This window comes from Sebastes umbrosus, chromosome 14, assembly GCF_015220745.1.
Source record: "Sebastes umbrosus isolate fSebUmb1 chromosome 14, fSebUmb1.pri, whole genome shotgun sequence".
Taxonomy (NCBI): domain Eukaryota; kingdom Metazoa; phylum Chordata; class Actinopteri; order Perciformes; family Sebastidae; genus Sebastes; species Sebastes umbrosus.
The window spans coordinates 28,880,976-28,906,105 of record NC_051282.1 but is presented as its reverse complement, the minus strand read 5'-3'; the positions used below and the strand labels follow the sequence as shown (position 1 = coordinate 28,906,105).

Sequence of the window (25,130 nt, the reverse complement as noted above, 5' to 3'; positions counted from 1 at the left end):
TTGACAAAAACTAATAACCCCTATATCCCCTAAAATAATACAAAAATAATACAAAAATAAAATTCACATCAACAGTAATGATAATTATAGGATAAATCCCAAACTACAGATAAAACAGGCTGATAAACTTTACTATGTACAAATGGACAATTTAACTGTTAATGGTCATTTCTGTTTACATAAATCAAACTTTATGATGTCATACATTTTAGCTGATGGAGAGAAATACATTTCATATGCCATAAGTCCATCAGTCTGCCCAGATAGACTACGTCCAAATAAAATGTCCAGAGTATTTTGATCATTAACCTTGACTTGGAGTGAAGGACACAGGACTTCAGTGTGATGATGTGCTCCAATAACATCACAAGCAATCGGTTGCTGCACTTTAAAACAACGACCACTGGGTTGTGCACTTGGATTGTGCAACACTAAATAGTTGTTATTGACTGATTTGACAAAATAACACAATGCCATCAGAGTTGTGGGTTCTAATAAGTCCGATTTGACTGTATTGATTTAAGTTTTTTTGAACATAGCACACACTTCTTGGGTTGCCTTTTCTAACCAAATGTGAATTATTTTATTAGAAAAAATAATAGCATGAATATTGACAGTATTCCTGATCGCTCCCCTTCAGCCCGGATGTTGTTTACCCTCCACAGCTGACCACCCCACAGTCTCTCACCTGATTCAGAGGCAGCCTCTCCTGCCTAGTAACAGTATCCAACACCACTGTCCTCCCGTCTCTATGGCAACAGAGAGCAACCCCCTTCCTGCCCTGCCTCCCATTGATCCGAGGGTGTGTGGTTGAGTCCTCGACGACCCTGACCCCTTACACCTCCCCCACTCCTGGATCACTGAACTTGGCACACACATTTCTTGAAAAGTAAAGCTGCAGTCAATCATAAGACGGGCTTGAATATCATAAATATACTAATGAGTAGCCCACTTCACATGGACTACTTAATCGTTGAAACACTGATGGGGCAAATCTTGTTATTGTGTTAAGAAATAAACAGCTCTGAGTATTAGAGAAGGCCCGCTCTCCCGCTGATATATCTGAGTGGAAAACACACCCGCAACGTGCACGCACAAACTGTACACACACACACACATATAAACAGGCCTGCGCGAGTGCGTCAGAGCGTATGGCGAGCTGAGATGAGAGGAGCTTTCAAACGCTTCTTCAGAGGCAGTCGTTTTTAACCCCTGTCCATCTCGATTGATGTCAGCGCTGTAGGCAAAATCACGCTTCACTCAGATCCGCATTGATCAAAACAAATGCATCCCGGGGAGGACAGCTCACCGAAATGGTTTGGGCACGTATACAGCTTGGCTTCATGCATCTGGTGAAACTGTCGAATACTAATCAACACATCTTTTTTTTTTTTTCTTTTCTTAAATATGGCAGATGTGGTTTCCAGCTTTTAGGCCGATATCTGTCTGTCAGAGTTCTCTCTTTAAAGCGCCGGGTGAGTCTCATTATTTTTATTTTTACTGAGACTTTTACAAGCTTAAAGCTTCAGTAGGCAACAAGTTTTTGGCATCATTGGGCAAAAAAAAAATCCATAATAACCTTTCAGCATATTGTACTTCAAGTGTAGACTTCTGCGTCTCCTCATGGCTCTGTTTTCAGGCTTTAAACAGATCTAGTCCCTGGCGGGAGACTTTGACCAATCACAGGTCATTTCAGAGAGAGAGAGCGTTCTTATTGGCTGTGCTCCAACTGGTGGGCGGTGCTTGGTATTTCCTCAACAGTTCTCAACATGGCTGCCGGGTCCAAGGCCCCAGAAGGAGCACTGGTCATTGATGCCAATTTTCGTAGTGGCCAAACGGCGGTACTACAAACTTTAATGCCCATCACTTGATGCCATTGGGTCCAAAAGACTTTTTCCCATAGGCTTTCTTTAAGAAAGAGATGTCTGTAACTCAGAGGATAATTTATTTTGAGGTGAATCAACTTCCCAGTACGAACACGCTAATATCCCTTATTTAAATCATTAGGTCCTAAAAATTATAAAATGCACTAATGGCTGAATCCAGAGTTATGTCCCTTCCTCCGTTCATGTGAATGAGACCCAGACCGAGGATGGAGCGAGGGCTGGGAGGCAAAGTTAGCAAGCCGTGACGACAGCGTGACGGCTGTGACCCCGTGACCGAGCCATGTGATCGAGCGGACGCTACTGCGCCTGCTCCAGCGGAAGATCGCTGGAAGATCCGGGTACTTTTCCAGGCGGAAGTCGAGCCATTTTGGCTTCATGCGCCACTGAGCAACTTTCATAGGAATTAACGGGGCCCCGCCTCCAACGCTGGATCCAGTTCTCTTTTTACATCCATGGCCGGGTCAGAAACTTTCTCATTTTACAGCTAAACCGTGCACTACAATATGTTTCTGAGAACATTTGAGGAGAGAAATAGGCATTAACGTAACAGAATATTGATTCATATTTGATCAGCGCTGCCTAGTTTGACCGTTTGATCGGAGTTCACGAGTGATTGACTCGTGGCTCTCATAGACGGCAGCTGGAGAGCAGACCTCAGATCAGTTCTGGTTGTTTTCCTCCGGTCTGTGAAATCCTGCAGATGCCATTAGGAGCACCGGAGCACATCAGAGGACACCGCAGGACATCGGAGGACACCGGAGGACACAGAGGAACTTGATTTTTTTCAGATTACCTGTCTCATGCTCTACTGTCGGGATACAGCGACCGTTTTATATAAATAACTTTTTTTAAATCATATTCGCTCCATTTCTTCCCACTGCAGCTTTAACCCGCTCTCGTGTCTCATGACAACAATGCACTGTCCCCTCTCTGAAAAGCTAAGTCTATATAGACCCACCTTGTTTTTTAGTCGGCTGAGCAACACCCTGGCGATAAGCGTGCCAGAGAGGAGCAGGCTCTGTGTCTGAACTCATGAATTATTGAAAGGCGACTATTTCGCGGCTGCAGCTAAAATTAGGAATAGCCTTATGTTGGCTATAATTAGAAAGCAGATGGAAAGCGTTCATTTATAATAGTACATGGAAGGTTTTGACGTTTCCAGGTGAAGATGCTGTGTGTCTGTGTGTGTGTGTGTGTGTGTGTGTGTGTGTGTGTGTGTGTATGTGTGTGTGTGTCAGAGTGAGCCTGGTGGCGACAGAGACTAAACTCCCCCTGTCTGTCGTCAAGGTCAGACGGAGGCGCATCCTTTTGCGTCAAGAGCACCAGGATAGAAATTAAACTCCAAATCAATTGCCCTTGAACCACCATGCGCGTGTGTGTGATTGTGTGTGACTGACTGCCATGCACACATTTGTTTGTGGAAAGTGAGAAAGGTTGTGTGTCATCCACTCTTCAACGCATCTGTCCATCCTGGCGTGCGTGTGTCTGCATGCCAGGAGCGATCACGGGCCATTGCATGTACGAGCAGGGATGGGGGTGAGGAAGAGGAAGAGGAAGGGAGGGGGGGCGCCGTCGCTTGCAGACCAGATGAAACACCCTCGGCTGCACAGGAGATATTCAGAGTGACCGAGATGAGGCTGTACGCTCGGGCGGCTCGGTGCGTTGCGACAAAGCGCTCTCCTTTTGCACGATGAAAACAAGGAGAGGATGCTAATTATTGACGCGAGCCTGAGCAAGCTGCTCCTCATCTGTCACTCAAGAGGAAGAGGAGAGGAAGAGAGGAGGAGGAGATAGCTGAATGGGAGGAGAGACACAGTCCCACTCCCCCTCCTCCTCCTCCTCCTCCTTCTCCCCTCCCTTCCTCCTTATTTTCATTCATGGCACAATCAGTGACACACGCATAGGCCTGCACATATCTCCCCCACACAGTGGCTGGCTCAGTCCCTCGCCATCAAACGGCCGCCCTCTCTCTCTCACACACACACACACACACACACACACACACACACACACACATACACCTTCACACACTCTTCCTTTTGTTATCTAATTTTCCCATAAACACAAAAACACACTGCACCCCCCCTCGTCTTTTCCTATCGCTGTCTTTCACACTGGGATTTTGGTCATCTCTTTTCATACACCAGTAAACGCACACACAGTTGTGTTTCCAGACAGCTTCCTCGCCACCCACTCAGAGAGAGAGAGAGAGAAAGTGAGGGAGAGAGGGGAGGAGGATGGAGAGAAAACCTGAGACAGAGAAGGGATTTGAAGCTGCCGCTCGCTAGGGCTGAGACGATTCACCTATCTCCCGATTCGATATTATCACGATACTTGGGTGCCGATTCGATATGTATTCGATTCAATATTGCAATTGGAAACCATGGGAAAAAGTTGAATCATACACTTTTAGGGACTTTTACTTTGGAAAATATCTAAAGTAATCCAGTAAAAATGTTTGATTTTCAGCATGTACGTAGTCAGAGATGTCCTGAAGTCAAATATATCAGTCATAGTCAGGAACTATTTATTACATTTTCTATCCAGCAACCCAAAAATCAAAGAATAAAGTAATTTCTCTCACAAATTAGTGGTATTTTCTTTTTAATTTATAAGGGACATGTAATGTTTTATACTTCTGGTGAATATAATTCAATCAATATTTCCATATATGTATGTTGTATATTCAGTTCCCTGTGTTAACACCTTATTTTGAAAACTGGACATAGTCACACGTGTCTACTTCCTCTAACTTCGCCAAGTCCGTCTCTAGCTCTCCCGTCAGCTCCGTTCTCTTTATACATCCATGGTCAGCTCCATCAGGGCCGTTTGAATGCATTTAACATAAATGTCAGTATATGGGTGCTCTACAGTTGTAGCGTCGGCCAATTTGACCACGGAGATGAGAGCGACGGCTGGCTCGACCTCACGTTACCGCGAACGTTTCCTGTCCATGACAGAGTTAACATGCAGCCTTAGCTGTGATGTCTAGCTCTGCTTTTCCTGCAATGTGTGAAACCCAAAGTGTTTCCATACTTTACTGGATGTGTAGTGTTTACCACGCTGGATTCAAAATGTGAGGGTGCAGGTCGTATCCACGCCGACCCTCCACCGTTTTCTACTTTCTCGTTTCGGCTCGCTGCGGTTTGTTTTGGTTGACGGATACGGAACAGATATGACGTCACGTTGCTCAGACTACAACAATAAAACTTCCTTCTACCTCCACATAGACTCAAATGAAGCAAATATATCGATTCTTCAAAAAATTGATTTCAAAATCGTAACAAATAAAAAAGAAAATCGCGATACATACATAGGTGAATCATTTTTTTTCCCACCTCTACCGCTCGCCCTTTCTCTCTCCTGCCAGGTGCTTCTGAGTGCATGATGGAGGGAGAGAGAGAGGGAGGCGAGGAGCAGGTGGTCCAACAGCTCAACCACTCCTCTCCTCCCTCCCATCAGTACATCAGCAATCACTCTCTCTCTCTCTCTCACACACACCTACACACACACACATATGCGCATGGTGGCTGTCGGACAGGCTGCTAGACTCCCCAGCAGAGGCTGCAGGACCCCAACACCCCCCCTCACCTCCACCTCCACCACCACCCCCACCCCCCAAGCTAATTCCATTATACATTCCCGACTGGAAGGAAGAGGGGCTGTCTTCTAATTGCTTTCTTATCCCCCTGAGTCCCTCTCACTCTCTCCTCCTCCTCCTCCTCCTCTCCTCCACCACCCTCCTCCTCCCCTCCTCCCATCCTTTCAGCCCGCCCCTCGCCCTGCGTGCACTCAACATGGCAGCAGACAAGCAGAGGAGGGAGGTGAGCTAGAGAGAGAGAGAGAGAGAGAGAGAGAGAGAGACAGGCAGGCTGCCTCTATCAGGGAATACTGGTGCCATTTTCAGCATCGCAGGGTAAAAGGATTGAGCTGTACGCTCGGCTCAGCTCAGCTCGCCTCGGCTCAGAACAGCTGAACAAGAGGGGGGGACTGGAGGGACAACATAAAGGAGGAGAGAACGGCTGACCCCTAACACAGGTACCAGGCTTTTTCCCATCCCTGTCATTTGTTTCTCCTCTGTAGCAGGTGTACAAGATGGACAGCAGTGAAGTGAGGGGTGTGTGTGTGTGTGTGTGTGTGTGTGTGTGTGTGCTGAATAGAGGACAGCAGGGTGCCTCCTGGGATTGCGTTCTAATTTCACCCACTGGGTGCTTTTCATATAGGGGGGGGGGGGGCATTCACCTCCCACACACACACAAACACAAACACGCACTCCCGACACCAGACGCACACCTGCCTGTTTTCCAGCATCTGTCCAAACATGACTACAATATATGTGGACAACATGCAGAGAAACATGCAGCAACCTCTCTGTTTGTCTGTGGTGTGTTTTGTTGTTTTGTTGTTTTGTGCCTCCCTTCAGCTGCGTTCAGCATCCTGAGCCTCTCGGATGTGTTACGTAGTGCTATAACAGGACGCTATGTCAGAGCAGCGATGTGTCATAGCACGCTGTTTACTCTGCCTATTGCATAAGGAGGAATCGGAAAGACACGCACACGCGCACACACACTAATATTATGAAACCAGTGACGAAGATAGATCTAATCTGTGTTTACCTGTTTCATATGGATCCATTATTCTATGTGTATTACTGTATGTTGTCCTGTATGAGGAATAGAAGGTGGTGCATTGTCAAATAATCTGTGATATGGAGCATCTTCTATAGAGCTGTTCAAGCTATTTATAGTGTGCTGACCAGGGATACATGCTGTACGTCATAAATGCATGCTACTATGTGTGTGTGTGTGTGTGAGAGAGAGAGAGAAAGAGAGAGAGAGAGAGTGTGTGTGTGTGTTTGTGCGTCTAATATGCTGCATAGGCTCACTTCAGAGGCGGCTTTACTACAGCGTGCCATTAAAAGATGCACTGAGACTGCAGTGTCACTGCTGACTGAAACTGATGCTACCAACAGCCTCGCTCGCCCCGAGGAGAGGGGGAGAGAGAGAGGATGAGAGATGGAGAGAGAGGATGAGAGGATGAGAGATGGAGAGAGAGAGAGAGGATGAGAGATGGAGAGAGAGAGGGATGTGGGGAGGAGGGCTGAGAGAGAGAGAGAGAGAGATGGAGAAAAAAGCAAGAGGGCGGTGGAGACAGACACGGTGTGTGTTTATGTGTGTGTGTGTGTGTGTGTGTGTGTGTGTGTGTGTGTGTGTGTGTGTGTGTGTGTGCGTGTGTGAGTGTGGGAGAGAGGGAGAGAGCGCAACAGGGAGGAGGGGGTAACGACAGAGATAACGCAGAGAGGGTGTAGAGAGGTGTCAGGGAGAGAAAACAGAGGTGAGATAGAGAACAGCGGTGGTGTGTGTGTGTCTGTGCCTAGAAAGATATTGTGTGTGTGTGTGTGTGTGTGTGAGAGAGAGACAATGCATGCAAAAGAGTGATAGAACGATAGAGCGAGAGAGGGAGAGTGATAAGAAGTGAAAGGAAGGAAGAATACATGAATGGAAGATGAGAGGCTGATCCCATATTGCAGTGCAGCGACGTGTCCGCCATCAACAACACATCAAACATCTGCACTGGGATAAACAGTGTGTGTGTGTGTGTGTGTATGTTTGTGTGTGTGAAAGGTATCTTTGCATATAGTTCAAATAAACAATATGTTGAATTTCTAGTACAATCGTACAAAAATACCTACAACATGTATATAAACTAGTGCTGTCAAAGTTAACGTGATAATAACGCAAATTTGTTTTAACGCCACTAATTTCTTTAACGCAATTTGCATATTTGAGGTTGTAGCGAGCTCAGTTTTAAAACTAGTGAAGATACTGGTATCATAAGAAACTAGAAAACCTAATGAATCCATCGGTACCAACCATGTCATACTAGCTTGTTGCGAAGGAGGTTAAATAACGCTCCAAAATTACACCAATATTTAGCGAGGAAAAACTGGCATGGTCTTTTCAAAGGGGTCCCTTGACCTCTGACCTCAAGATATGTGAATGAAAATGGGTTCTATGGGTACCCACGAGTCTCCCCTTTACAGACATGCCCACTTTATGATAATCACATGCAGTTTGGGGCAAGTCATAGTCAAGTCAGCACACTGACACACTGACAGCTGTTGTTGCCTGTTGGGCTGCAGTTTGCCATGTTATTGCCATATTTTTTTATGCTAATAGCAGAACCTGTGAGGGTTTCTGGACATTCTTTGTCATTGTTTTGTGTTTTTGATTGATTTAAAATAATAAATATATACATACATTAGCATAAAACAGCATGTTTGTCCACGCCCATGTTGATAAGAGTATTAAATACTTGACTAATCTCCTGTCAAGGTACATTTTGAACAGATAAAAAAATGTGCGATTAATCACGATTACATATTTGTCGCGATTGACGGCCCTCTTTTCCAGAAGACGTCATGTTTTCAGCTGACAGCGGAGTTGTTTGTATACTTCACTGCGTCTATGGTTTTGGTTTTGTGTGTGTGTGTGTGTGTGTGTTTGTTTGTGCGTCTCTACGTATATATGTGTGTAAAAGCAATATTTCTGTAGTCAAAAGAAATAGATAAGACAAGAGCCAGCCCACTGGCTTGGCACAGCGTGGCATGGCAGGCAACGCACCTCGAATACGCAATTGCTGCTACAGAGACAAGGGGCTGACACACACACACACACACACACACACACACACACACACACACACACACTAAAGCACACTCTCCTTCTCCTCTGACTTTTTTCTCCTTCACACATATTCAGAGTAACAGTGGGTTTCCTGCATGATGCAACACAATGAAAGGAAGCTGATTATCATGGAGATTGGGAGGCGTGTGGAGAGCAGGTTGCAGTGTGTGTGTGTGTGTGTGTGTGTGTGTGTGCAGGTGTGTGTGATGGTCAGTAAAGGGCATACTGAAATTGGCAACTCATTGCTGTGGTGAAATGAAAGGTGAAAGCTCCCCCTCTGTGTCTCTCTCTCTCCCTCTCTGCCTTCCTTCCCCTTTCTGTCTCAGACCAAAACAAATAGATGAGGTCAAGGAGAGGAGAAGAGAGGAGGAGGAACTGACAGAACAGACAAAGTGATAGATTGAAAAAAACAACGGCACAAATTAAAAGCAGATAAAGGAAGAAGAGGAGGACAAGATCATTATTAGAGACTTTGTCTTTCTTTCTACGTCTTACTTTTAATCTTTCTGTCTCTACATTGATCCGTCCCTTTGTTTATATCCGATTTTTCAATTACTCCACCGCCATTTTTAACTAGATCGCCGTACTTTCCGTTCACGCTATAAGCCCCAAGTGCCCACCTAATTGCCCCGGAGGCTCATGGTTATTTACTGTGGGGGGTTATTAGGCAGACAGAAAGAGAGAGAGAGAGAGAGAGAGAGAGAGAGAGAGAGAGAGAGAGAGAGGGAGAAAGAGAGGGAGACTGTTTGTCCCTCATTAAAGAGAAGTGCCACGAACGCAAGCAGGGCTGTAGGGAGCAACCGGACCTCAGCACCGTCATTAAAAGCGCACACACACACACATAAACACAGTCAGCTGCTAATGAATGTGGACACTCAACCTATGACTCATAGTGTGCCGTTCGTATTCATATCGGATGACAATCCCGGTTTCCTTTTATAAATAGCAGCAAGTCTTCCCTGAAATCATTGTGCTCTGGTGGTTTTTGTTACCTATCTTGACTGATAGTGAGCACAAACACATGCATATCTCACACACAGGGCCGGATTAACCTGCTAGGGGGGCCCAAGGCTCATTTTTGCCCTCTTGGGAAAACGTGCAGGAGACATCTTAATCTCAGGGCCCTTTAGCATTGTGTTTTAGTGGTGCATATTACCACACAAATTTCTAATTAATCTAATTTTCAATAAGTAATCAAGGCTCTCAAAGCCCCTGAGGATCTGGGGCCCCTAGTCAGTTGCCTAATTGGAAATCCAGTTTCTTGTACATGTTACACTGCTATGTGTTTGTGCTGTAAAATTCAATTAAATTCTAAATCTAAAAAATCCGGTGTGCAATATGTACAGGATAATGCACACCGAGCCGGTCATTATTGTGAAATAAACAACAACAACAGGTCTTGCATCGCCCTGAAGGGGTTTATTTCACAACAATGACCCGCTAGCTGTACATTATCCCGCTTATTACACGGCTACTTACTGAAGAAATCAATAATTTGACACAAAAACGGTCCGCCAGAGTCTGACGTCAGAACTGCGCCCATAGCAACGGTCTGTTATACATAGCAACGGTCTGCTATAAAGAAATAACAGACCGTAGAACGCCGTGATTGACCACTCAGAATCCAGTATTCAACAAAGCCGTGTAATAATGGAAAAAAAACTATTTTTTTGTCGGAAAGTTATAAGCTTCTGCCTTGTTGTCATTTCCAATATGGATCGTTGTGGATTATCCACACACAAGAAACCCACGCGTGCTCACAAAAGCGTAAACACGTGGTTTGCAACATGATGTCACACCCAATCCCTAATACAAACACAAACAGACAACACAGAATACAAACACTGATTCTTCGCTCTCATCTTGCTCCCACATCCCTGCATCTACACACACATGCACAAACACACACACAGACACACAAGTGTAAATACTAAGGCTACGTCTGCATGTGCATCACACAACCACACACACACGAACACACACACACACACACTGTGTATTTCCAGGAGCTCAGCTTGAGTGCACCGTGAGAGGGCGGGTACACGCTGTTCCAGTGAACACCACGGCTGCTAACCTAGATCTGATTACACACAGTAGCTCCTCATACACAACCGTGTGTGTGTGTGTGTGTGTGTGTGCGTGTGCTCATACATGTATGTAGGTGTGTGTCTGCACTGGGGCCTAATGCAGTTTGCAGGTAATATGTTTTTATTGGACCAGCCAGGACAGTGTCGGTGCAGTGTGTTTGTCTAGTGAGGGCTGATGTATTTCCCTCCGTGAGAGTGAGGAACATCAGAGAGACGGAGCGGAGGGGGGTGAGGAGGAACAGGGGGGATGGTGGAGAGGAAGAGCAAGGGGTTACTGCAGGGAGGAGAAGACAGAGGTTGTGATGAGAGAGGGAGAGAGGGAGAGAGAGAGAAAGCGAGGAGGGGGTTGAGAGGAAGAGGAAAGGCTCATCTGTATGCTGGTTACTGTGTGCTGCTTGTTTGATCTGGAGGGAGTACTTAGTGCTGGATGGTGGGATGCTGCAGAGTGGCGAAGGCAAAAAAATAAGGTTCCTGCAAGAGGGTAGTTGTGTGTTAGTGTGTGTGTGTGTGTGTGTGTGTGTGTGTGTGTGTGTGCGTGCGTGCGTAATTAGGTGTGAGGTGTTGGATGCAGCACTTTGCTCATTAAAAGGATCTGGCTGCGGTCCAGCTCTGTGCAGTTCATCAACTGTCCTTCATGTCTCTCATCCTCTTCCTCCTCTCATCATTGTCCTTCTGTCTTCACTCTCTGTCTCTGTCTCTGATTTTTTTCTTCCCCTTTCTTCCTTATCTGCCGTCCTGTCCCGGCATTACTGCAACAAAACACTGCTTTGCACTGGTGGTCCTGATAGATAGGAAACGGGGGGGGAGACGACGTCTTTCATCACTGATGAGCATTTGATCAAATGCGCCTCATTAGAGCCGAATATATCATGCTTGTAAAAGTTATTAAGGCATTTGCACGTGTCCATACTAATAAGTGCATGTGCGAGTATGAAGTCTTGCAGACACGTCAACTGTGGACAAGGGCTTTTTTGTGAAATGTTGTTGCTAAATATTCAAACTAGGGCTGATAATAATGTGTAATAACACAAATGTGTTTTGACGCCACTAATTTCTTTAACGCATTAATGCAACTTGCAATTTTGAGGTTGTAACGAGCTCAGTTTTAAAGCTATAAAGTGAAGATACTGGTATCACATGAAACTAGAAAACCTAATGAATCCATCGGTACCATGTCATACTAGCTTTATGCGAAAGACGTCAAATAACGCTCCAAACTTACGCTACATTTTGGTGAAGAAAAACTGTCATGGCCATTTTTCAAAGGAGTCCCTTGACCTCTGACCTCCAGATATGTGAATGAAAATGGGTTCTATGGGTACCCACGAGTCTCCCCTTTACAGACATGCCCACTTTATGATAATCACATGTAGTTTGGGGCAAGTCATAGTCAAGTCAGCACACTGACACACTGACAGCTGTTGTTGCCTGTTGGGCTGCAGTTTGCCATGTTATGATTGGAGCATATTGTTTTATGCTAAATGCAGTACCTGTGAGGGTTTCTGGACAATATCTGTTATTGTTTTTGTGTTGTTAATTGATTTCCAATAATAAATATATACATACATTTGCATAAAGGAAGCATATTTATCCACTCCCATGTTGATAAGGGTATTAAATACTTGACAAATCTCCCTTTAAGGTACATTTTGAAGAGATAAAAACTGTGTGATATATCACGATTAACTATTTGAATCGATTGACAGCTCTAATTCAAACCAAAATAAATCACACATCTGCCCTGGTGGGAAATGTGTTTGTTAACTGCCCAGACTGCTGTGTATATGTATGTGCACCAGTGACGCTGAAGAAATGCATAATCAGGGCTTTTCTTGAATGCAGTGACTTCACTCGCTCCCTCCCTTTTGCAAGCATATGGAGAATGATATGTGCTTATTATTATTAAAGTTTTTGGGGTGAGTGTGCAATTGCGGGGCAAGTTTTATTCGCCTGCACAGCTGCTCAGCACTATAACCGGCAAGCGAGTTCGTAATTTTAGTTTGGGGGCGTACTTTAAGAGACTCGAGTGTGTGTATGCGTGTGCGTGTTTTGTGCATTCAGCTAAGTGAGTGCCTTGCTAAGTAAAGCCCGTCCCCGCTGCTGTTTAGCTGCCTGCCAGAGAGATGGAGACTGAAAGAGAGAGAGAGAAGAAACAAATTAGGCAAAGGGAGAAGAGAAATTTCAGGGGAGAGAGATGAAAATCGTACTGGAAGGAGCGAAGAAGAAGAAGGGCAGAGAGGCAGATGGAGGAAGGAAGAAGAGATGAGGCCAGGGGAACAAAATACAGATTGATGCCAAAGCAAGGGATCAGGGAGCTGTAGAGGGAGAGAAAGACAGATCGGGGGAACAGAATAAAATCAAGTGAAAAAAACAGAATGCAATATGGATAATTTGAACAAAATGGAGGAAGAGCTAAAAGCCAAAGACGCAGATTGTTTCGTGTACGTTTGAGCGAGGGAGAGGAGAAACAGAGAGGTGGAAATAACAAGCATTAGAGCGCACAGGAAGTGTGTGATGGGACCAGGCAATTGTCAAGAATCGCACTGGAACCAGAAACTGTCACCAGCTCTGTCTTGATCACGCAGCTACAACAGTACTTTGAAAAGTTTTCTACCCACCTCCCCCCCTCCTCCCCTCCCGTGCCTTCAAACAGCTGCTGGAGTTACATAATCCGGAAAGAAACGAGGAGAAAAAAGCGAGATCAGAGACACAGAGAGATAGAGGAACCAAGAGGGAGAAACGTATCCTCTGCCATGATACATATAATACACAAAAGCACCCACTATAGCCTGAATAAGCATCCATGTGCAGACAAACATAAACACAGTTTGGGTTCTTCAGCATTTCCACAATTATGCCGCTTATGTTATCTTTGCTATAATGACGTTAGTAATGATAAAACACAGAATAGACAGAAGAACACCGTGACCCCAATCAGGCTGTTCTTATACACCGTTCGTAGCCTATGAAAAGTAATGCACACAATTCATATATATCCCATGAAATCAATTCGTATGTAATCCACGTAATCGTGAACCAGGAAGTATAAAGACCGACAAACGCCACTGCAACAGTATTTTAATGTTAAAATTTTAACTTTTACCTTTAATTATCAGGAAAGAAAACACAATAATTCACCCCTCTGGCGCGAACTTGTGTGAATCTCTGGCATAAACTAATATTCATCAGTTTTTATTCCCTTTTTTTCTCCTGCTTGAGTATTTCTTTCTCAAGTACTCTCCGTCTCTCACTCACTGAAGGTCCTCTCAGACACAACGCGACAACGGCACCACTGCGCTCTGAAACCAGTTATTTCCAATAGCTTGCGCAACGCCACGACGGCTTTTCGCTGTAACGAGCAAAGCCCAACTTTGGGCGCTGCATGCTGTGGCGAGCACAGCTTTCACATGAGCTCAAACTGCGCTGTGTCGCGAGCATAGACCGCTCTCTTCCGACGGGAAACGACATTTGGTGTAGCTCTGTTGTCGTCCGGGTGGAATAACGAAACGAGATAACGTTGACATGACGAAAAGGAAAAGTGTGAAAATTCGCCATAAATTGGGAGAAATACGGGAGGATTGTGACCCCGGGAGGAAACCAGGAGAGGGCAATGAAAAACGGGAATCTCCCGGGAAAATCGGGAATGGTTGGGTCAAAAAACACCAGACTTTCGCCCAAGAGACCGGTGTTCGTACCCCGTGTGAATCCAGAAGTCAACGTTGATTTATTTGTCACGTAGCTTCCGTTACTTAACACCTCTTCCGTAGTTATTTGAACCAAAACTACGATCTTTTCCTAAACCTAACGAGGTAGTTTTGTTGCCTAAACCTAATAAAGCTCTTTCCTGTGAAGACAGACGTTTATTTTGAAAAGACAGTATGCATGTGACAAGCGGAAATTGACACCTGTTGTTGGACATTCGTAGGAAAACGCGCAAATAATGAGATCATAAGATATCGTACGATCCGTTGTGAGAGGATACGTTTCCCCATTGAGATGTGTTGCATTAAAAACAGGTGCGTCTGTGTGAGTACATTGGGAGTCGGTGCAGGAGCAAAGGATGTGAATGTATGCATGTTAAGTTGTTAAGTGTATTAGTGCGCATGTGAATATATTTGTGTGAGTGGGTGGGTGCCATCTATGTGTGTTTTGTCGGCGGATGTGGGTTAGAATAGACGAGACTCTCAGGGGGGAGCACTTAAGGCAGAGCTGTCTGCCTCTCTGCCTGACAGAATTTCATTCCCAATCATGTAACGCCAGACATGAACAGACACACCACCTTACATTAGGGCTGGGCGATGTGGAGAAAATCAAATATCGCGATATTGCGATGACATTTTAGGGTTGACCATCGGTGCTTTCACAAAATATTTACTCAAGGCAAATAATAGAAGAGCTTGAATAGTCTGTTAAGTTCAGAAAATTACATCACTTTACTGTAATGTAGCCTTTAAAACCAGGAGAAGAAAACACTTATGCCATATTAGGATATTCAAAATCGAAGACGATATCTAGTCTAGTGATATATTGCAGAGCAATACCTTTCATTGATCCCTCCTTTACATTTAGGTATAAGATAGATTGCCCTTCAGATTCTCTCATATTGCCTTACAACCCACAATTAACCTTTTTATTATAACACTAAATTCCATTTATGAACCCATTATGAAATGATATTGTTAAACATCTTCAGCCCCCCGCATGCTCATGAACAGAGAAACACGTGTCACTGATGAGTTCAAGCTGAAGTGCATCATGCATCCATCCACCAGGCAGGTAGCCGGTCTGTGAGCGTCACCGGCCGGCTGGCGAGCGAGCGAGCGAGCGAGCGAGCGAGCTACGCCCGCGGGCGATTGTGGAGCTTTTCAACTCCAAAAACGCAGATAAACACAGGTTCCTGTTAATTCTATAACGGACATTTGTGTTGTGATATTTAAAGAAACTATACGTCAACAAGGAACTAAAATCCCCTCGTCTACAGACCGGTCTCTAGAGAGCTGTTTGTGAGCGTGACCGCCCGGCTGGCGAGGTAACGACCCCGGCAGGCCCTATAGCTAGCTGTCACGGCAGTTTGTGGAGCTTCTAAACTCCAAAAACGTCGGAGCAAATGTTCGATTCGCCATCTTATAGTGTAAAACTGTCAATATTCAAAATTGACATAGTTGATTTTGACATAGCTGCTGTTGTTGTTGTAACCGTAGCCTGTATCGGTCCAGCGCTTTGCATTGTGGGATACAGTAGACGAGGTAGACTGGTCCGAAGCATACTGTAGATTTTTTCCGAATCAGTACGACATCTGGGTATTTTTGGCATACTGTAGATTTTGCTTTTGTTTGCATTCTGCATGCTACATTTTAGCCAAATCAGTACGTACTACTAGTATTATCTTTTTCCTGAACTTTGACCTTTGACAGTTTTGCTAAATCTTTATTTCTATGACAGCAACGTGAAAGATTTTCACAAAATCCCCTCTCGAGTCCCCACTGAGTGCATTCGCCATACCCCACATTCAGTGCTGTTGCTAGGTTGCATGTTACATTTATGTGTGTGTGTGTGTGTGTGTGTGTGTGTGTGTGCGTGTGTGCGTGCGTGTGTGTGTGTACGTCTTGCTCGACTGCCTCCGTGCTACGGACACAAAAGTGAGTTCTCTGCCTGTGAATTAGCTTCCATAGCAACCGGTGCCACACAGCCAGCCAGGCAGGCAGGCAGGCGGTGAAGTGAATGAACGGCGCTCTGAAAGTGGGCACAGGCCCGATGCCAAATCTGTGTATGGTGGGCAACTGCTGACGGGCACAGACAGACAATGGGGCGTTGCTGTGGTGATAGGAGCGCTGGTGGGGATTTTAACAATGTGCATTGGCATGTGGATGGCTGACAAAGTCAAAAGCGGCGTTCAGTATGATAATGGAGCTGCTCTGTCTGTTTGACGCTCCTTCAGTTTGTTTTCCAACTTTCTCTTCCTCCATCGCTATTTTTGTTTGCCGCTCAGTATCTCTCTACGCTTTTCATCCCCTGTTCTCTCTCTCTCTCTCTGTTTGCTTTCCTCCTCTTATCTCTCTCTCTCTCTCTCTCTGTTTGCTTTCCTCCTCTCTTCTCTCATGTGTCTCTCTGAGAAAGAGGTTGCGGCATTGCGGAGGTGGGTGTAATGCGGGGGCAGAGGAGATTTTTCCTTATCAGAGTGTTATTGTCAGAGCTGGCCCATCACCTTGGAAACACACACATATGCACCCACACACACACACACACACACCTTAGACGTCAAACGCGCGTCAAATGCTAACAACTAACAGTCGAGGTTTGGCACAAAACAAAAAAAAAAGCCCTCAGAAAGCGGGCCCAGTAGTACACAACTCACATGGCACGCTGTGCGAAACCAACCGTCCAGACGAAGAACAAAACAGCGAGAGAAAAACATATAAACAACCACGGCTCAGACGTCAGAGACGGACTTCATGTTGGCTTGTGATCTAGATGATAGCCACATCCCAAGGCGTGCTTGCTCAGTCACCCAGACAAGGGGGCGGGCAGGCGCATAGTCGGGATCTGGCTAATTGCTAATGTTCTCATGCAGAGAAAACATGAAGGAGATGCTAATGACCTCTCGCTCAGATGTCTATCGACTGACCAAGCCGTAGCCATGGTAGCCGGGATGAAAGCACACGCACATATTCACACACACAAAAACACAAAGTCACCTGAGGCTGAGATGAGGGATAAACCTGAGCCAAAAATTTGAAATTAAATTATAAATTTGATATCATCAATTAACTAACTTGTTAGGATGTATTTCCGCCACGGCGAGCAAAAAACATAATGAACGCGGAGAATGGAGCTGCCAGGCTATTCTGCGCTTTATTATTACACCTATCATCTCTTGTGTGGAGATAAAGCCGTGTGTGTGGAGGCTTAAAAAGAGAAAGGAAAGGGGGGAAAGAGAGCGAAGGCTGCTGAATAGTAGAAGCACCTGGGAGAGAGTAAGAATAGTAATCAATCAAACACGTGCACGCACATATACACCCCACACCCAGATATGCGCAAAGCACAGCTGGGCTGTGGAGAAGCCATCTGTAACGCCACAATATAGCGCTCGGCGTGTACAAGTGTGTGTGCGTGTGTGTGTGTGAGTTTGCATTTGCTCTCATGTTTGTGACGGCATGCATGTGCATGCAAGCAAAATCAAGATCAAATCCCAACTCAGTCAACCGCGTCTCTCTTTACGACGGAGGAACGCACAAGCCTGGATTTGCATGCATACTCACTCTTATGCCAACACATGCATGCTCACTAACCCATGCCAACACACACACACGCACACACACACACACACGGGGACTCATGCATAAGCATCGACTCTCACCTGCAGCCATAGGCTACATAGTAATGCATACTAAAAAGACCAAGATAGAGGGGCAAGGAGCGAGGAGAGAGCGAGAGAGAGATGGATGAGACAGGCGAGGGATGGAGTGAAGGATGGATGGAGGGAGAGAGAGGACAGCGACAGGGGTTTGTACAGCCAGAGAGATCTGTAATGAGATCTCGGTGAGTCAGACAGGATGCTACACACTTATCCCGGCTGGATAACAGACGAGCAGCGAGGGATGCATTAGAATGCATCAGCCTAGCCGGGCTAATATCAAAATCCGTGTCAATGTTATTAGCATGAAGCGCCATCTTAACGCTCTCGCGAGCACATCGATCTTCCTGAAAAACAACCGGGCTGGTCATCTGGGCGGTGGAATTAGCTAAGGCTGGCAACAATTCACAGCTACCTAAGCAGTTTTCCCCCCGCAGCATTAAATTAGAATAGGTTAGCGTTGACCCAGTGTTGCTTTTAGCGTGTTAGCTTGTATCAGAGAGTGAGTCACAAGCTTTGCTGGGAGAAGCCACGGCACAAATTTAAACATTAGAGCAGTCAACAAACCCTGGGCTATCTCCGTGGCCATATTTATTCATGTGGTTTGACACCCACAAACGCACACACACACACACACACACATTCATAATAAAAGCACATACTGAGCTTGCACACACGCCGGAGTACAGACGAACAAGTGCATCCGATTTTTCTTAATGTCAGCGAGCTCTGTGAAAAGACCAAAACCAACAATGAATTGATCCTACTAACAAATATAGTATTGCTCTGTGCTATAGAGCTCCATCGTTATTAAAAACACATCAGTGCACTGGGTGACATGTTCCTTCATTATGATGAACAACACAACAACACAACAAGCTGCATCAACCCGACCTCACAGGAAGGCGTAGAAACAGCACGACATTACACGGACATTCTGCATGTCACAAGAACGCATTTTAACCTTTTCACGTGTCATTTATACGCAATAAAACTACAAAACCACTTAGTTAGGTTAAGAAAAAATGTCATGATTAGGCTTAAAATAAGTACGGAAACTAAGTACAAAACGTACGGAAACAAAAATAACCTAAAAAAACTCGTCACAACGTCACTAAAGTAACTTACAAAACGCCTGGTTGGAAGTCCTGCATTTGTTGGACCCATCCACTTCGCCTCCCGCCCGCCATAAGCGCTGTTTTTTCACGTTTTATTCTACGTCACTAGCTCTGAACGTAGCATATTTACACGGATGCATTTACACCGCAGTCAGTAGAGACTACACGGCGTACAAATGACACGGCAAAAGGAAAAACGGCGTTCTTATGGCTCGCTTTCGCCTTGTGCATTATTCATACGCTGTACTGTTAAAATAACTACAGACTATTGTGTATCAATCTGCAGCTGAAAATAGTCCCTGACAAATACGCTTTTTCCTTCCGTTTCAGTAACATCTGCTAAAATCAACTGTCTGTTTTAGGAAACCATTTAGCCGTTTTGTTTTTTTTTAGAAATGAAACTTCATCGTTGTGAGCCGCGACTACAGAGGTGTCAAAAGTGTGAAAAATAACTGCAAAGCCTCCATCGCTGACATCTAAATAAAATCCAATATTAACACAAATAGAATTAAATAAAATAATTTAAAAAGAAGCTTTGCACAGTGTGTTTTTTATCTAGCTTCACTTTTTAATGAGCCTCTGCAAAAACAGCTATTTAAATGATGTGACTGCAAGGTTAGCAGTGGGGGTAACCATGTTGGAATAATGGGTGAACACTCCCAAAGTCAGCAAAAGTAAAGGTCTAAAACACACTTTTGGTCTCGGGATTTTGTTGCACCTAAGAAAATATAGAATAACGCCTCTTATCCTTTAACCCTCTGAGAACCACAATACACCCGTTTTTGTCTTTTTTTAGGGGGGTACAGGGGGTCTTTAGGGGGAGATAGCAGGTCAACAGTAGATGTCACATAGAAGTAGTGAACATCATCTGAAAGCTGAGAACCTGGAGATTAATTTGAGATGCTGCTCAGCACTGTGTGTTAACTTGCTCTAGTCATGAATAAGAAATAAACATGAATTCATGATTAAAATTAATTGTAAAAGTGTATAAGGGTTTAGAGCATTATGATAGAAGTATATGATGTTCATCCCCATGCTCTATTATGTCTCATGAGTTGTTGCAGCAATTTTGGGGTTGATACCATTTGTTACACAGATTTGGTGCTAAATTTAACCATTTTTTCCACTTGAGAATTGATAAAAATGATCAATAATCCCTCCAAAATACCACATGAAGACACCAAGACCTTGAGGAACACCATAGAAAAAGCCATGCTGTGATTTGGTATCAAAAACTTTTTTGCAAGAATTGCATTTCTGAGCGATTGGATGGCGAGCACTTCTGTTGTGTAAACTGCTCAGAAACCCCCTTATTGTCAATCTACATGGGAAAGCCATCCATCCTCTGAATGCTCTAGGTCTCTAGTTTATGGCTGTAAAATGTCATGAGGCTGTGATTATCCTAGAGGTCACCAAAGGTCATTTTATACAGTGAGGTCACGTTTCCAAAAAATGGTCTCACTACAATGAAATGTCTCCTATGGGGACTAACATCATCACACATGAATACAGGTTGGCTCATTGGATCCACAAGAGTCTCAGCTTTACAGTGATACCCATTTATGTAATCAAAGACTGTTTAGGGACCCCAGTATGCAGAAATATTCAAATACATCATTTTAGAATAGGTGACAATAACACATTTATTTAAGGGGAGACTCGTGGGTACCCATAGAACCCATTTTCATTCCCATATCTTGAGGTCAGAGGTCAAGGGACCCCTTTGAAAATGGCCATGCCAGTTTTTCCTTGCTAAAATTTAGCCCAACTTTGGAGCGTTAGTTAGCGTCCTTCCCGAGATGGTATCATGACATGGTTGGTAGCAATGGATTCCTTTGGTTTTTCTAGTTTCGTATATCTGTAGCTTCTAGCCCTAAACCTACTAGAGCCTCTGACAGACAGTAAAATCCGTCGGGATCGCGGGTGTCGGGGGGTTAAGACGAGTCAGTAATGCTTATATTTATTTATCTTGTTGCTACGTTGTGAAGGCTGTACCCGCTCACAAGGGAGAGAAAACAGACACCTTCTCACCACCTCTCGTGACATCTCCTCTCACACGTCTCTCTCCATCCCTCTCTGTATCTCCACCTCTTCCCCTTAACAGCTCTATCTTTCAATACAGCAATCTGCTTTGCAGCCTCCTCCCTTCCTCCTTTGAGTTACCCCCATCTCTCTCTCTTTATCTTCTCTCTCAGTGCCTCCATCTTTCACTGTTTCTCTCCGCTTCTTCCGCTACCCGTCTTTCTCTCCCCGGCTCCCCTTTCTTTAACCTTTTATGCTCTTCCTCCGCCTTTTTTCACTCTCTTCCTCTCACAGACGTCTCTCTCGCAGCTCTCTGTTTCAGTCTCTCCATCATTCTCACCGTCAACATCCTATAGGCTACCACACCTCCTCCCTCCCTCCCTCCCTCCTACCTCTTTCTCTTCTCCCTTTTCCATCTTCAGCTCACATGACATCTGCGAGTCTAACACCAATCTTCCTCCTCTTTCAGCATGCTACTCCTCACCCCCCTTTTACACTTCATTATTGGGTCTGTTCTTTTTTATACCCCCTCTATCTCACTTTCGGGATGACGCATGATTGCATATTTCGGTCTTATTCAAGCAGCCACGCGCTCGCGCGTAGACGCACGCACCTTTTTTTCCCTGTTAATAAATTCAGCGTGCATAATGTCATCGTCAAGGTTAACAGCTGAGGTGCTAATGGTGAGAGGATCCGGGGGGGTTATATAGGAATTACTGAGACACTCTTAAGCTGGGCATACACTGTACGATATTAGAAATGTTGTTGTGTACTTCCTGCTCCTACTGTACGAGTAGAGCATTTGCGATGTAAAGCCAAAGCTCACGATTTATGTGCTCACACTGTACGGTCCGATCGTCAGCCACGACCTGAGTGTTCACACTGTACGTTCACACGGCCGTGGGCTCCTGCGGGCCGTTCTAGCTGTTGATAGTTGTCAATAAAGATTGATTTGAAAGCTCCGAGGCAGGTAAAGTTTGTTTGCCAGCTGTACGAGTCACAATGCTGAAAAGGCAGAAACGAGATGTGACATCCTGTCGGCTGCAACGTCAAAAAAAAAAAAGAGGCAGCGGCGTGACGTTATATGGACTCGCTGTGGCGAGGACGTAGACAGTATGGTTTGTCCATTTTGCGGAGAGAATTGGAGGTAAGCTAGCTATGTTTTACTAGCTATTATCTATTGTAACCTGCGTCGTTATCTTGATAGCTACGCTCCGACTACTGTAAGAAAAGCAGAAAAAAAGGCGCCGACGTTGGGGAATCGGCTCTGCTTCAACTTTGCGAGAGCCTGTGGACGGCCGACCAAAATTTCTGACATGTCAGAAACTCATCTGACCGTCCGACGGCAGGTTGGGAGGAGTTAATCGGTCCTCGGTCCCCTCCTGTACACTGCCCAGCAAACAACGCCCGACGAAGCTGAAATTCGGATCCGGCTCTAAAACGAGTCGTGCGGCTTAAAATGAAGCCAGAAACGGGCGAGTATGCTCAGCTTTAGTGAGTATTAGTAAGTATTTTGGGGGTGGAAATGATGTCATCATCCACATACATCATGAAGGAAAGCATTGAGGGATAATTGACAATCCTCTAATCAAATGCTAATTATTGTCGTGAATGTTTGGAACTGAAGGCAATCAACTGAAGAGAATTTCATGCTGTTTTAGCCTCAGCCCTCTATCTTTGTCCCCTCGTTTATGTTCATTAATGTGAAGAGGCCGCCATTGTTCCATGGATAATTCATTGACATGCATGGCGGCAGCGCCCGTGTGTTTGTTTGTGTGTGTGTGTGTGTGTGTGTATGTTCGCTGTGGCGGGGCGAACAGATGCAAAAGGCATGACAAGAAAATAACCTTCCCTCCCTCCCTCCCTCCCTCGTCTGTGATGCGATGACGAGACGCCTCTCTTGCACTCCCTCTTTCTCTCCCCCTCTATTTTTATCATCTTTACACCCTCCCACCGTCTCTCGCTCTCTTTCTCTCTCGTCGTCTGTCTCTCACTCTTTCGGCCTCTCTGTCCTTGGGTGTCTGCAGCCAGCTGTGTCTTCGGGCCATTAGTGCCCTCCCCCTCCCCTCCATCCATTTTCCCCATCACTGATTCCTCCAGCAGACTTTACCCCCTCCCCCATCTCGCTCTTCCTCCTCCTCCTCCTCCTCCTCCTCCCTTCGTTCTCCTCCGTCCCTGTGACCACTGGGGCTCCATTGTCACAGCAACTGCTGATAATAGTCTCGTCCTCGGTCCGGCATACCGTTACGCCACTGCACCAAAATCAGACGGCAGATGTGTGCAGACACATCTGTAAACTCATTCCGAGACATATATGGACACTATAGAAAAAAACACAAATCTATTAACCCCCTGAGACCCACAATAGACCCGTTTCTGTCTGTTTTAGGGGGTACATATCACATGTCACATAGAAGTGGTGTACATCATCTGAAAGCTGGGAACCTGAAGATTAATTTGAGATGCTGCTCAGCACTGTGTGTTAACTTGCTCTAGTCATATATCTGTAATAAACATGAATTAATTAATTAATTATTTAAAATGAATTGTAAAAGTGTATAAGGGGTTTAGAACATTATGATAGAAGTATATGATGGTCATCCCCATGCTCCATTATGTCTCGTAAGTTGTTGCAGCATTATTTGGGTTGATACCATTTGTTACACAGATTTGGTGCTAAATTTAACAATTTTTTTCCACTGGATAATTGATAAAAATGTTCAATAATCCCTCCAAAATACCACATTAACACAGTAAGACCTTGAGGAACACCATAGAAAAAGCCATGCTGTGATTTGGGATCAAAAACTTTTGACATTTTGGAGATTTCTGCAAGAATTGCATTTTTTTCGGCAATTGGATGGCGAACACTTCTGTTGTGTAAACTGCTCAGAAATCCCCTTATTGTCAATCTAGCTAGGAAAGCCATCCATCCTCTGAATGCTCTAGGTCTCTAGTTTGTGGCTGTAAAGTTTCATGAGGCTGTGATTATCCTAGAGGTCACCACAGGTCATTTTATACAGAGAGGTCAAATTTCATAAAAATGGTCTCACTACAATGAAATGGCTCCTATGGGGACTAACATCATCACACATGAATACAGTTGGGCTCATTGGATCCACAAGAGTCTCATCCTTACAGTGATACCCAATTTATGTAATTCAAGACTGTTTAGGGACCCCAGTATGCAGAAATATTCAAACACATCATTTTAGAATAGGCGAAAATAACACATTTATTTAAGGGGAGACTCGTGGGTACCCATAGAACCCATTTTCATTCCCATATCTTGAGGTCAGAGGTCAAGGGACCCCTTTGAAAATGGCCATGCCAGTTTTTCCTCACTAAAATTTAGCCCAACTTTGTGCCAAGGTGGCATGACATGGTTGGTACCGATGGATTCCTCTAGTCCTAAAACTGAACCTACTGGAGCCTCTGAAAGACAGTAAAGTCAGTCGGGTCTCAAAGGGTTAAAAAAAAAAAAAAAACACGTCTAATTTACATATAGCACAAACACATTGTGCTACTGCAACACACACACACACACACACACACACGCACACACACACACACACACACACACACACACCACCAAATCTACACAGTCAGCATCCTCCCCTTTCTGTTTATGTAAACATCTTGTTGTGCTGCTGGCCTCTTGCGACTGCCTCCCGTTATGAAAAGTTATTGCGCTGCATAATGTAGTGCCATTTACTTCTCCCCACACCTTCCTCTAACTCACTCATCATAATAAAACCCTGATTGATCCACTCCCCCCACCCTACATTGGCATGCTGCTGCTGATGCTAAGATAGTCTTCGGCCTTTACCGACGTACTGTACAGCGGAGGAGAGAGAGAGAGAGCAGGTTGCCTTTGAGAAAGTGGGCCACGGGTATCGTGTCCCCGCTGTATCTGTGCGGTCAGCAGGAGAGAGAGCTGGGCCGGGCCGCCTGTGATGCAGATGATTCAAATAATG

General features: G+C 45.0%; 1 protein-coding gene across 1 annotated transcript in view; it reads left to right on the top strand.

Annotated features, from left to right (window-relative positions):
* Positions 1-5,622: 5,622 nt before the first annotated feature.
* The window catches only part of LOC119502417 (retinoic acid-induced protein 1), a 78,411-nt gene continuing 58,903 nt past the window's right edge, over positions 5,623-25,130 (top strand). Inside the window, exon 1 of the mRNA XM_037793375.1 lies at positions 5,623-5,924. The gene's annotated coding sequence lies outside the window, so the exon portion shown is untranslated. The remainder of the gene's footprint in view (positions 5,925-25,130) is intronic.